At 40.9% G+C, this 12,011-nt stretch overlaps 1 protein-coding gene across 6 annotated transcripts in view; it reads right to left on the bottom strand.

The window, feature by feature from the left end:
- Positions 1–12,011, bottom strand: part of FAM110B (family with sequence similarity 110 member B) — a 148,902-nt gene that overhangs the window by 43,057 nt on the left and 93,834 nt on the right. The gene's annotated exons all lie outside the window — the stretch shown is intronic.

Here is a 12,011-nt window from a genome sequence, read left to right as displayed (position 1 = left end):
CGTATCATACCGAATCTCTCAAATGACACAGGGTCAACATTCCCCAGTGAGCCATTTCTTCTGTTTACCTTCGATTCCAATCTCATTGCTCTGTGGCACTTCCATCTTGGTTGGCCAATTCTCTTTTTAAGTATCCATTTTTATAAAATGTCGTGAGTTGTTATTGGGAGGCAAGGGGGCAATGCAACTCCACATCCATCTCTGGGTGAACTGGACATAAGAGGGGCAGTGACCCATCCCTGACGGATTTTGAAAGAAGTGACATGACTGCCCATTCATCATGATGAGCACCTGCTATAGTAGTGATCTGTGGACTGAAGAACTAGCCATGAAGATTCCACTTAACGCAATGACAGTTGGTATACTACGGTAACTGAAATTGGAACCATGGTGTTGGGCAACTGGTTTTATTAACTAAACTGTGTGACTCAAATTCATGGAGACTGGGACCACGTGAAGGAAAGAGAAATGATTAGGCTGAATATAACACATTTTTGTTCTAAACTCCATGGCCGATAACTATTTCCTAGTTGTTTATGTGGGGGCAACAACCAAATTCCCCAGCTTTGCACACACATTCAGAGTTGAAATGACATCTGAAAACTGGAAAAATGAAACATTTTGAAAACTATTTCAACCATCCCCTTTTTAATGCAATGAAAATTGGACCATCAAAATAATAACAAAATAACACTGTATCCTAAGTACTTTATATCTAAGTTCTCACTTCAGGCATACAACCCAAGGAAACCGAGGCTTCTAGAAGTTAACTAGCTTGCCAAGATCATCCCCCTATCAGGTGGCAGAGCTTTCATGAAACTCAGGTGTTTCCAGCTCCAGAACTTACTCTTCAACCTCAGGCAACATAGAGCCCAAAGCAATTTCAGGAGAATGGCATAAGTCTTTGCAACTATGCCCTCCCCCATACAAAAGACAACATGTCCCAGGGCACCTAGTTTCACTGCTGGTCACAGTTCTCGGGCTGCAGAGTTGATGGTTACCCACCTGAGGAAGCTCTCCTCTCTCAGGAAAGACAAGAAGAGACTTCTTTTTCTGTAAAGAACTGTTAGTTTAGAAATCCACTGCCTAATAAATGTCAATAATATGAAGTGGCTCACTAACAGGTACTCAGTTAAAATGCAACCTGTATTCCCAGCAGAAGATAGACTTTGGTTTTCTCCATTAATAAAGTGTCCTTCTATCCTTTAAGAACTCACCGGGCCATGTCAACTGAGAAACTTTCTGGAATATGACTTCATACAACGTGCTTTTATTTTGATTGCATATAAAAACATAATTTCAAATATTTATACGAACAGCGAAAAAGGCAATCAAATACAAATTTTTGAAAATACTTAACTATAACATAAAAATAAAGAATATAAGTAGAAAAACTGTGGGGAGTAATTATTCCAAAAGCAATTAAATACCACATTACGGCATAGAAAGCCTCAAGCAAGTTACTGCAGGTTGACTTTCAACAATTAGAATCAATTTTACATTATAAAAAAAGTCTACAGTCTTTTAATCTAGTCTCACTCTGCCCTGTGGTCTGCCCCCTCCCAGGTGCAAAGAGAGTGAGGTAGAAAATGATCCGTATATAAAAAGTTATGTTTACATTTCCTTTTTATTTGTTTCAACAAATAAAATCCTCTGTTTCAACAGAGGATTTTTCTACTCTGAGGACCCAGCCTGCTCTCCAGTGTTCTGCAATCTTCCTTATTAGGCTTCCTCAACATCTGCCGCATGCTCGTGAGATTGTGAAGGTTTTGCTGCCATTCTTAGTGAAGAACCCAGGTGGGACTATAGTGTCCCAATCTAAACCACGTGATTCTGTATTACACTTCCAAGAAACATCTTAGCCAATCAGTTGTGTTTCTCAAGTTGACAGGTAAACCTCGAGAGACTAGTCTTGGGAAAAATCAAAGCATGAAATCGAAGTCTGCAGGGAAGCAAAGGTTAAGGAGCTGGCTGTAGAGTCAAAATAGCTGTCTTCATCTTTTATCCGTTCAGTTTGCAAATCCGTACTGAGTGGGCTGAAGAAGCAGCCCGGCATGGGGTGAGGAGCAGCAAGTCACAGAATGACATGGTTCTAGCTCCGACAAAGCATGCTCTAGCTGGCCAATGCAACCAGATGACTACATTGGAGTGTGATACACCATCTACTAGAATTATGAACAGAGCACTAGGGGAGCTTCAAGGGAAGGCTGGTAAGTGCCAAGTAAGGAGATAGAATGTGCTGGAAAAATAAAACTATTATGACTCACTTTTGTACCTTTAGGTCTCCTGGAAGGAGTCAAAGTGGTGAAAATGATGGGAACATTGGGGTACTGCACCTGTGTGGTTTATTATCAAGACTAATATGGGTCACGGGTATTTGCTTATAGAAATACACGTCCTACTCTACATATTGCATTAACTGGGTCAGCTGTATAAACCTGTGTCCAGTTTAATTAATTTTGAGAATTGAAACTTGCCTTCAACAAAATAAGAAATTTTAAAAATTAAGGTTTAAGACACATACATATTAGACCGCTTTTATTGCTTTGAAGAGTTGCTTCATTCAATAGGTCTTTTTGTAATAAGCACTGCACTATATAATACTGCACATAGAAAGATGATGATGACTTTCCTAAAGCACAAGTCTGATCGTGTAGTGACGAGAGGTTTCTTGAACCTCTCTTTAATGGTTTTGAGGTTTCTAGCCTGAGTGACCAATGTTCATCCTGGGTAATGGCATGGCTAAGGCATGAGGAGTCAGAGACAGTGGGCTTGTGGGCAGCTAATAAGATGTCAACCCCACTCAGGGGCTGCAAGTGAAATGTATTGTGACGACCTTGGTGGAAATCAACTCATTTATGCAACAAATGTAATTAGCTTTATACTAATACTTGCCCAAATAAATTCCTTTCCATAATTAGAACCCATGGATCCTGGTTTAAAGTAGCTTGCTACATCTAAAAAAATATTCTTAAACAGCTGACTTAGATATAATTTGAACCGAGAATCAGACATGAGAATGATGTCTTTTACTGGAGATCAAATTATATAAACAACGGTAAGCCTCTAGCATGAATATCAAATTACACAATAAGAAATTGGTACACTGTGAATAGATAATTTCCCAATTTGGGGCTCTAGGACAGAAGTAAAGTGATTTGGGGAATAGCCATTTGTTGCTCCGTGTCTTCTCCAAGTTCTGTCAATCAGTGCTCTTCCTTCCGTAACTGAGGCAGGGTGACTCACTCTGAATGCCACTGAAGAGTGGCCAAGTTATTTGCAATCTGGGTCTCTTAACATCCTGGCTCTGCTCTTATGTAAACACATTCTTGGAAAGTGTCGGTGAATAAGTTAGCTTCGCTGAATTGAAAGGAAAAGTAAGAAGTGATGGTCCAGAAAATAACTAAAAGCAGCATTAATACTGAAGATTTCCTTTCCTTTCAAGTTTTAGATGTAGGACCTGAGCATCTTTAAATAGAATAAATACAAGTTGATGACAGGTATAGCTCCAGCTAGTGCTTCAGTGTCTCCCTTTGGGCTTGAAGCCTGTGCCCTGGGACTCCCAACTGACAGTTTTTACTGCCCCATGGCCGGAGGTCACAGACCTGTAGCTTCAAGGAAATGGGTACCAAGAGTGACGAACGATGGTGAGCCACTAGATGCCATCTGCCACTTAAACCCTGGCACTCCTACTGGCTGGTGTCTTCAACCCACCGTGATTAAATTACAATGTCATAGAGTACCACCAAGAAATTAATTCTTGAAACAGGAAAAACATTAGAGTTTGGAGGAAGTCAGTTTATCTAGATTAGAAATCAACACAGCTCTAATTAATAAAATAGTGTGGTTTATTCTGACTAAATATTCATCCGGTCATGGTTATTTGGGGGTTAAAATGAAATTATCATTTGATGAAAAGGTGACAGAGATGTTCAGAGATTTCATTGTCATTTGGAAGTGACAACCGCAGGCACACGTTTAGACACAATGAATTTATTTTTCAAACGAGGTTAAGCTAGTATGATTAGGCAGAACTGGACCCTCCAAGTACACAACAGAGTGCATAAATGCTCCAGACTTCATTTGTTAAAAGCACCCGCACCAACCGTGTTTGATTTGTACTGCGATCCAAACATGAGATCTACCGGTTGTAAATCACTAAACAGACTTAGAATATAAAGTGAGTTTTACTGTAATGGTATGAGTTATGGGTTGAATTGGGTCCCTCTAGAACTCACACACTGAAGTCCCTCCTACTCATCAGTAACAAAAAATCTGACCTTGCTTGGAATTAAAGTTTTGCAGCAGTCATTAGTTAAGAGGAGGTGATACTGGAGTAGCGCGGGCCCTAAAGCAATATGACTGGTGTCCTTATGACAAGGGGAAATGTGGACACAGACACACACACAGGGGGAACACCGTGTGAAAATATAGGGAGAGATCAGGGTGATGCTTCTACAAGCTAAGGAATAACCAAAGACTACCACCAGAATGTCGGGGAGAGACAGGGAACAAGGAATAAAGCCTGGACGCCTTGATTCAGACTTCCCTGTTTCCAGGACAGAGAGGCAATACCTTTCTGGTGTTGAAGCCACTCAGGCTGCAGTACTTGGTTACGGCAGCACTAGCAGGCCAAGACCATCTGTGAAATGTATTCCATTGTGAATGGGACCAAAATATAACCCGTTGCATGCTGCTTTCTGAAGGAGCCCACCCACCTTCAGAATGCATCTTATGGGAATAACCTCAAATACCCCAAATTGCATTAATGATTGTTTTTTTTCAAAGGATAGAAGGAAGCACCAAATGAAACTTAGGAAGTGACATTTCAGTATTTCTAGCTTGTGAATGTCTATGTGCTGGATATTACAGAGAACTAGAAGCACAGAGTTTCTAATACCTGACGTCCAAAAGACTTCCTAGAATTGACAATACAAAAGAAAGGGACAAGGATCAGGAATTAGGGCCAGGAACAGTTTGGCGGACAGTATTTTTTTTAAAGATTTTATTTATTTATTTGTCAGAGAGAGAGAGCGAGCGAGCACAAGCGGGTGAAGGGGGGCCGGCAGAGGGAGAAGCAGGATCCCCGATCAGCAGGGAGCCCAATGCGGGGCTCGATCCCAGGACCCCGGGATCGTGACCTGAGCCAAAGGCAGCCACTTAACCGACTGAGCCACCACGCGTCCCAAGTTTAGCGGACCATACTGACAGAGCACTGCAGAGAAGTAAAAGCATGGACAAATTCACAAACTATAACTAGGACAGCAGAACAAAAGTGTGATGTTTTTGAATGCTGAGCCATCGGGTACTGGGAAAGAAAATGAAGAGATGGACAGAAATCAATAAAAATTTTCAAAAATGAAAGTGCAGCACATAAAACACATAGCCTTCATTAGGCACACCTACGTGTAAGGCCGTATGGCCACATGGGAGAAAAGAAAACACGCAGCAAGAAAGATCATAAAAAATACGTAAGAAGTAGATGAGATCTACCCTGAAAGTAAATGATAGTACGGTTGGATACATATGCGCGTGTGTGTATATGTATTTACACTTATATACATTTAAACATCTTAACAACATGTATAGAAATGTCTGCAAATTAATGTGGTACATGGGAGCACTAGATATGCCCAGGGAGACCAGAGAATCGGACCTGAATTACAAGCCAGAACCTAACCACCAGAAGGAATAAACAAACTAACTTTCCTCAGAGTTTACAAAACAGACTTACATACTGAAAATGACTCGTGTTCAACTTTTTTAAACGTAAGTATTCCTTTTTAAAAACTACACTTGTTTAATATATCACAATTAATTCCTATATAACCTTAAATATTTCTGCACATTCCTTTAGAAGCTCTTCCCACTTTTAAACTACGAAATTAGCAGGAATATAGACACTGTGCCCAAAATCTACTGTTAAGGGGGAAAAGTGAATAGTTACTCATCCTGTCTGTGGAGGGACAATAGGCTTGGTAAATACAGCATGTCTCCATAAGGAAGTTGAGGTTTAAAAGACAAAAATAGTACATAAACAGCAAAGTGTGACTAAATAAAATTATGTTCTCCCAGATGACTCCAACGCCAAGCCCAAAACTATGATACGGAAAAAAAAGGTTCAGTTAGTGGCAACAGAACCTCAGTCTACTAGCAGTGGTTACTCTGCTTACATGAAGTATTATTATTAATAACAGCAAATGTACTACTTTTCAGATGAGCAGAGTCTACCTGTAATTTGAAATGAATGCTCTTCTTTCAATAATTATACATATTCAAAAGCCAGATATATGAATCTTAGATTTATTTTTTTAGTACTAGTATAGAGTTAATGTTCCTGGAACTAGCCAGAAGGGTTTAGAAACTAGTAAGCACATTTCCATGGTAACAGGCTACCCTGCCAAGGAGAGATCAGTTCACACATTCCCTCTAACCCAGCGACCACGCGGGGAGAAGGGAGATCTACATTTGGGGTTTTCAGGATCACCGTCAATTATGATTTTTGCTAGCGTATTTATTTTTATGAGAATGCACATGGCGGTAATGTTTGTTAAGTTACCTAAGCTTCATGTTTTTCTGGACTCTTCAGTGTGTCAACGACCATCGGGCATGTGCTCTGAGGGAGGCATGGTAGTGATAAAGTCACCCAAAGATTTCACTTTCATTCATGCTGTGGGTACCTAGTTACAAAAATCTGACGTGGAATCCTGACGGAGGAGGGGCTGAGCCCAAAAGCTAGACACATACCACACCCTCCCTGTAGATCAAGCACAGCAGGAGGCTGCTGTCCGGCAGGGGCTTCATGAACACAGCTGGACAACAGAGTTGGGACAAATGACCAAGGATCAGGCAGAAAGCATGGTTTCCATAAAGACAGAGAGAGGCTTACGCCCCAACTGGAAATGAGAAGCATAGTAGATGCTCCATAACTGAGAAATGAGCAGTCACAGATCCCTAAATTGGGGCGTTTCATAAGAGATTTTTTTTTTTTTTTTTAGAGGAAAAGTTTTCATTCTGCGTGGCTTCAAACAGAACTCTGGTTGGAGAGATGAGCACAAAAATGCCCTTCTCTTTTGTCTTACAATGCTCGCCTTCTGGGGTGGCTTTAACTTCTGGCCCATTTCAGAGATTGTATGGTCAGTGATTCACTAGATTGGTGAAGACAAGGCCACACCTGGGCCACAGCTGTAAGGCACAGTTGACCCCAAGCAGAAAGTGGTCCCACAAGGATGGAACTTGTGTGCTTTAATTTCCTCATCTGTCCCAAGGGGATGTTGGGAGGACAAAGTGAGAAAAATCCAGGGAAATGCTTAAAAGGGTGCAAAGAGCACAGCAAGCATCCTGCGAATGTCCTCTGCTATATATTATTACCGTGGATTAATATTGTTACTATTAAAAATGAGGCAGTGTCCTTTGCGAGGCCTTGTGGGGAAAACCTCAGGTCAACCCTTAATAAATGCTGAGATGAAACACTGAGGTCTCAAAGGAACCCTCCAAGAGAGTATACAGATACCTCAGCCTTTATTTTGAATAAAACTAACTGAAGGTCGGCTCCCGACTCTTGCAATGTACGGCACATTTGGGGAGAAGTGCAGAAATCATACTTCAGATGTAGAGAGAATAACATTTTCCAGAAGATGCCACTGTGGCAAAAATATGTTTTTAAAGTAAAAATTAGTTTTTGTGGTATTTTGCTTCTATGAAATCCTTTCTTTGAAAATATGATTACCTGATCTAAAAATAAATAAGGACTATGTGAACTTTTACCATGAATAACTAGTTTAGAAGTAAAACTTAGCAATGCACACATACCTATTTCTTAAATTCTCTATCAAATCATTACAACGTTATGATATTTATGGCTTTCTCCTGCCCAGTGAATGTGTTTTCAAATTGTCATAATTATTTTCATCTTTATTTTAGTCATAATCCATTTATCACACCAAACAGAATAATCGCTAAGTAAAACCATGCTAATCAAAAAAAAAAAAAAAAAAGTCTGGGGAAAGAAATGTACTTTGGGTAGTAGAAGGTAATGGCTTTGGGCTCAGATTCTATTATATTTTTTTGTAGAAAGCAAAACTCATAAAACTAAGGCACCCACAAATAGATCAAACCATGAAACTAAAACACTGTGAATTTAAGGCACATTTTAAGCACTACACTGAGGGAAGCAGCAGTCAAAAGAGAAGCAGTAAACATCGAAACAGATCCCCAGTGAAAATGATGTGGTTGGCAGAGATCTGGAATGTTCTCAGAACTGTAGAGATTATAGCTTAGCCACAGATGACCTTCAAGTGACAAAATGCTTTATGAGCCCCGTAAACTAGAGTTCACTGATTCACGTGGATGATGCATAAGGGCAGCAATTGATAGACAGTATTAAGACCACATAGTTGATGTGAAATAAAACCACTCATCTGTGAAGGTTTTATTTTAGCTTCTCCCTGCCCTTTGTTGGACCGTTTGATTGTTATCCTAAAACTTCAACGCTTTACTGCAGAGTTTTCACCACTGCTAAAGGAATATTCATGGCGTTAGCTCTGATCCTGTCAAAGGCAGTATTTATGTACATAGGAATATAAAACTGTTGTAACAAGGAAAAATGTCGCAGATTTACAAGGGATCAAATTTACAAGGCAGCAAGTTGAGGTACAGGGGTTTCATCTTGTAAACCCTCTGATCAAAAAGAGAGCATGAAAAGCAGAAAAATCTGTCCTTGATGGTTTTCAGATAAAATATCACTTCCCCTTGGAACGTGGTCATAACTCTTGCCCTTCCTCCTCACATTCAGGATGGGGCTGTGCCGAGCAGAAGGCATAACTCGAAAGCAGTGTTCAGTGCTCTTGGAACTTTCACACAAATTCTAGTGCATGCAATCACGTGACAATCAGAAACCTTTCTGGAGTTTGGAAAATAGGGGAAAATATAATGTGGTTTATTAAACTAAGTGTTCGTGGCATCCCATAAAAAAAAAAGTATACACAATCCCTCTACTCAAATCTCCTCCAAGAAGGGAGGATACAGACAATGGATTATGGAAAGAAAAAGCAATGTTTCATTGAATTCAGCATTTAACTTCAAAATATGGAGAATTCTGTCCTGAAATGTCATTTTATTATAGGAGTTCTAAACTAGATATGTGACTTGAAAACACTTGGGCCTTGATGGAACTGGGAATTCATCAGGTCAGCAGAACAATGAGACAGCTATGGAGTGACTGGGTAAGTGGGGAAATTCACTGTTGTATACAAACTCGCTGAATATACGTATGCACAAAGTAAAATGAGATTTAATGGAAAAACCAAAAGATGTGATTATTCTTTAAAATTAATTATGAAATTCTTTATAATCCTTGTATACTATCCCAGGTATAAAATAAGTAAATTTTTGATATTCTGTGCATTGCTTATAATATACAGTATAATAAAATTTATTTTTTCATTTAATTTTACCTTAGCAAACATTTATTGGACCCCTCCCATGAGCTGGGTGCTATTCTAACCATGAGGGATACAAAACCATGAAGGATACAAAAATGACTGAGATCTGTGCTCTGTCATCGAGGAGATCAGATTTTTTTTTTAAGATTTTATTTATTTGACAGAGAGAGTGAGAAAGCACAAGCAGGGGGAGCAGCACAGGGAGAGGGAGAAGCAGGCTCCCCACTGAGCAGGGAACCCGATGGGAGACTCGATCCCGGGATCATGACCTGAGCTGAAGGCAGACGCTTAACCGACTGAGCCACCCCGGCGCCCAGGAGATCAGATTAGAGAGGAAAAGAGATACCAATGGAATTGAAAGGATGGATCTCAGTGCAGAAATGAAAGCGTAGGAGTGGCAATGAAACCACTTGAGGGGAGCATGCCGGGGTAAATCACAGAGCCAAGGGTAATGAAGCCATTCTGGAAGAAATGCGTGTAAGCAGACTCCTGAAGCTGAGTGCCAGGCCAGGAACAGTCTAAACCCAAGCCCAAGGGCGTTGAGAACCTAATATTCACAGAGGCTGTGGGTCCTTTCAGGATCCTACAGGGAAATCGTGGTGGGGGGTGAGGTGGGGGCAGGGACAGACAGAGAAGGAAGAGGTAAACAGACGATCTTGGGGAATCTTGTTAACTGAAGTGAAGGGGCCTGAAGTGATAGGAGTAGTGATGAGCAGGGACCAACCTGACACTTTAAATCACCTGTGCCCTTTGGAGTATGCAGGTAGACCTGAGAACGCAAGGAGAGCAGCAAAACTTCAGAGAAAGGAGGACTAGGGCTTGAAGGGGTATTGGTATTGAGCTAGCTATTATGGGGAGCTCTTTTGGCCTTAACCAACAGAAACATCCTTGGAAAGCTACAAATTAATTGGTAAGCCAACTCCTATTTTCCCATTGACAACTTACTCATGTTTATATTTATTTCACTGATTTTTAAGATGGCACGGGGCCCTAAAGGGTAGAGCTTAGGATGTAATAAGAACCTTGACATTCATTAGTCTTCAAAGCATTTTTTTAGCTTCAGAAGTTGTCTCTAAAGTCAAGGTTATGTGGAACACTGGTGTGTAAAACACATGGGCACACAGTGGTTTTGGCGGAAGTAGAGCCTCAAATCTCAATGCCCCATCCGCCTGGAAACCTCTGTACTCCAGGGAATAGTACCGAAAACCATTGACAAAGTTCAATTCATTCATTCCACTGATGAGAGGTAGAGGTTTCCTTTCAGAGTTGTGATGTAGAAGGAGACAGATGGGTTTATATGCTTTCCCAGCGATGAGCCATGTTACTTTGAGAAGTCACTTTTCTCCGATGCTTCTGTTGCCTCATCTGTAAAGCTGAGGTGACAGTGCCCCCCACCCCTCAAGGCTGTTGAAGTTAAAGTGCCTTATAAAATGTGTAAGTCTGCGGGGAAAAAAGATTGCCAGCTTCAAATCAGAGAGCTGGTAGCAAAGCCCAATGACCTGAGTTCCAGATGGCCAGGTTACCCATCCAAGTCCCACCCCCCCACACACTCCAATGAGGACGGAAATGATGGAGAACAAGGGTCTCTTTGAGGCCACTATTTAATAAATAGCCTGAAGTGGAACTCTTGTTGGCATCTACAGAAAGTTTTTTTTTGGTTCAGAGAATCCTTTCGTATATCTAATCTGCCAAAAGAATATGGTTTCTAAATAGGAAGAAAACATTTTAGCTCCAAAGTCTAAGAAAGATCTGGCACATAAGCCATCACTCTCAACACACTTTGGCAAGGTGTATGAGAAGGCTGCACCTGCAGGCAGGCAAACATGGGCTTGTATCTTGCTCCCTGATTACCTGCTTTCTTCCAAAAACTACCTGTTACGATAATTAAAGGAGATGATTGATGCACATCAAGGCTTTCCCACCCTAATGGGCCCCTGCATAGAGCCCAGTAAATGCTAAGTCAAACAGCTTCACAACCTTCTGCTTGTGCCACATCATGTAAGTTACTATGCTATGGAGTTACTTGTCCATCAACACTGTGCTGTCTTCGGGCGCCTGGGTGGCTTCAGTCAGTTAAGCTTCTGCCTTCAGCTCAGGTCATGATCCCAGGGTCCTGGGACTGAGCCCCAAATTGGGCTCCCTGCTCAGCAGGGAGTCTGCTTCTCCCTCTCCCACTCCCCCTGCTCGTGCTATCTCAAATGAATAAATACAATCTTAAAAAAAAAAACCCCAACCCCCCCCCCCAAAAAAAACCCCCCAAAAAACATTGCACGGTCTTCACCGGGAAACATACCAGTATGAACATGTACTCTTAAGAGTATCACCAGCCACTAACGACCATGTGGAGACTGGAAACCAAAGGAGGCAGTTTGTAAAATATTTTTACACATCACAGCAATAATGCTTGAGTTTAAAACAGACATAAATATCTGCAAAATATCCTAAGAAGTGCACGGTGGTCTTACTTATGTATGAGACTAAGTGCCAAATGACGTGGCTACTTCTTACTTTAAAATATAAGAACGTTTTAGACAGCGCTTCAAAACCAGGTTTCTGCAGTCTTAAAAA

This window comes from Callorhinus ursinus, unplaced genomic scaffold, assembly GCF_003265705.2.
Source record: "Callorhinus ursinus isolate GAN/ISIS: 27379988/994484 unplaced genomic scaffold, GSC_fseal_2.0 scaffold5, whole genome shotgun sequence".
NCBI classification, from domain to species: Eukaryota; Metazoa; Chordata; class Mammalia; order Carnivora; family Otariidae; genus Callorhinus; species Callorhinus ursinus.
The sequence above is the reverse complement of the archived record's forward strand: the minus strand, read 5'-3'. Positions and strand labels throughout refer to the sequence as shown.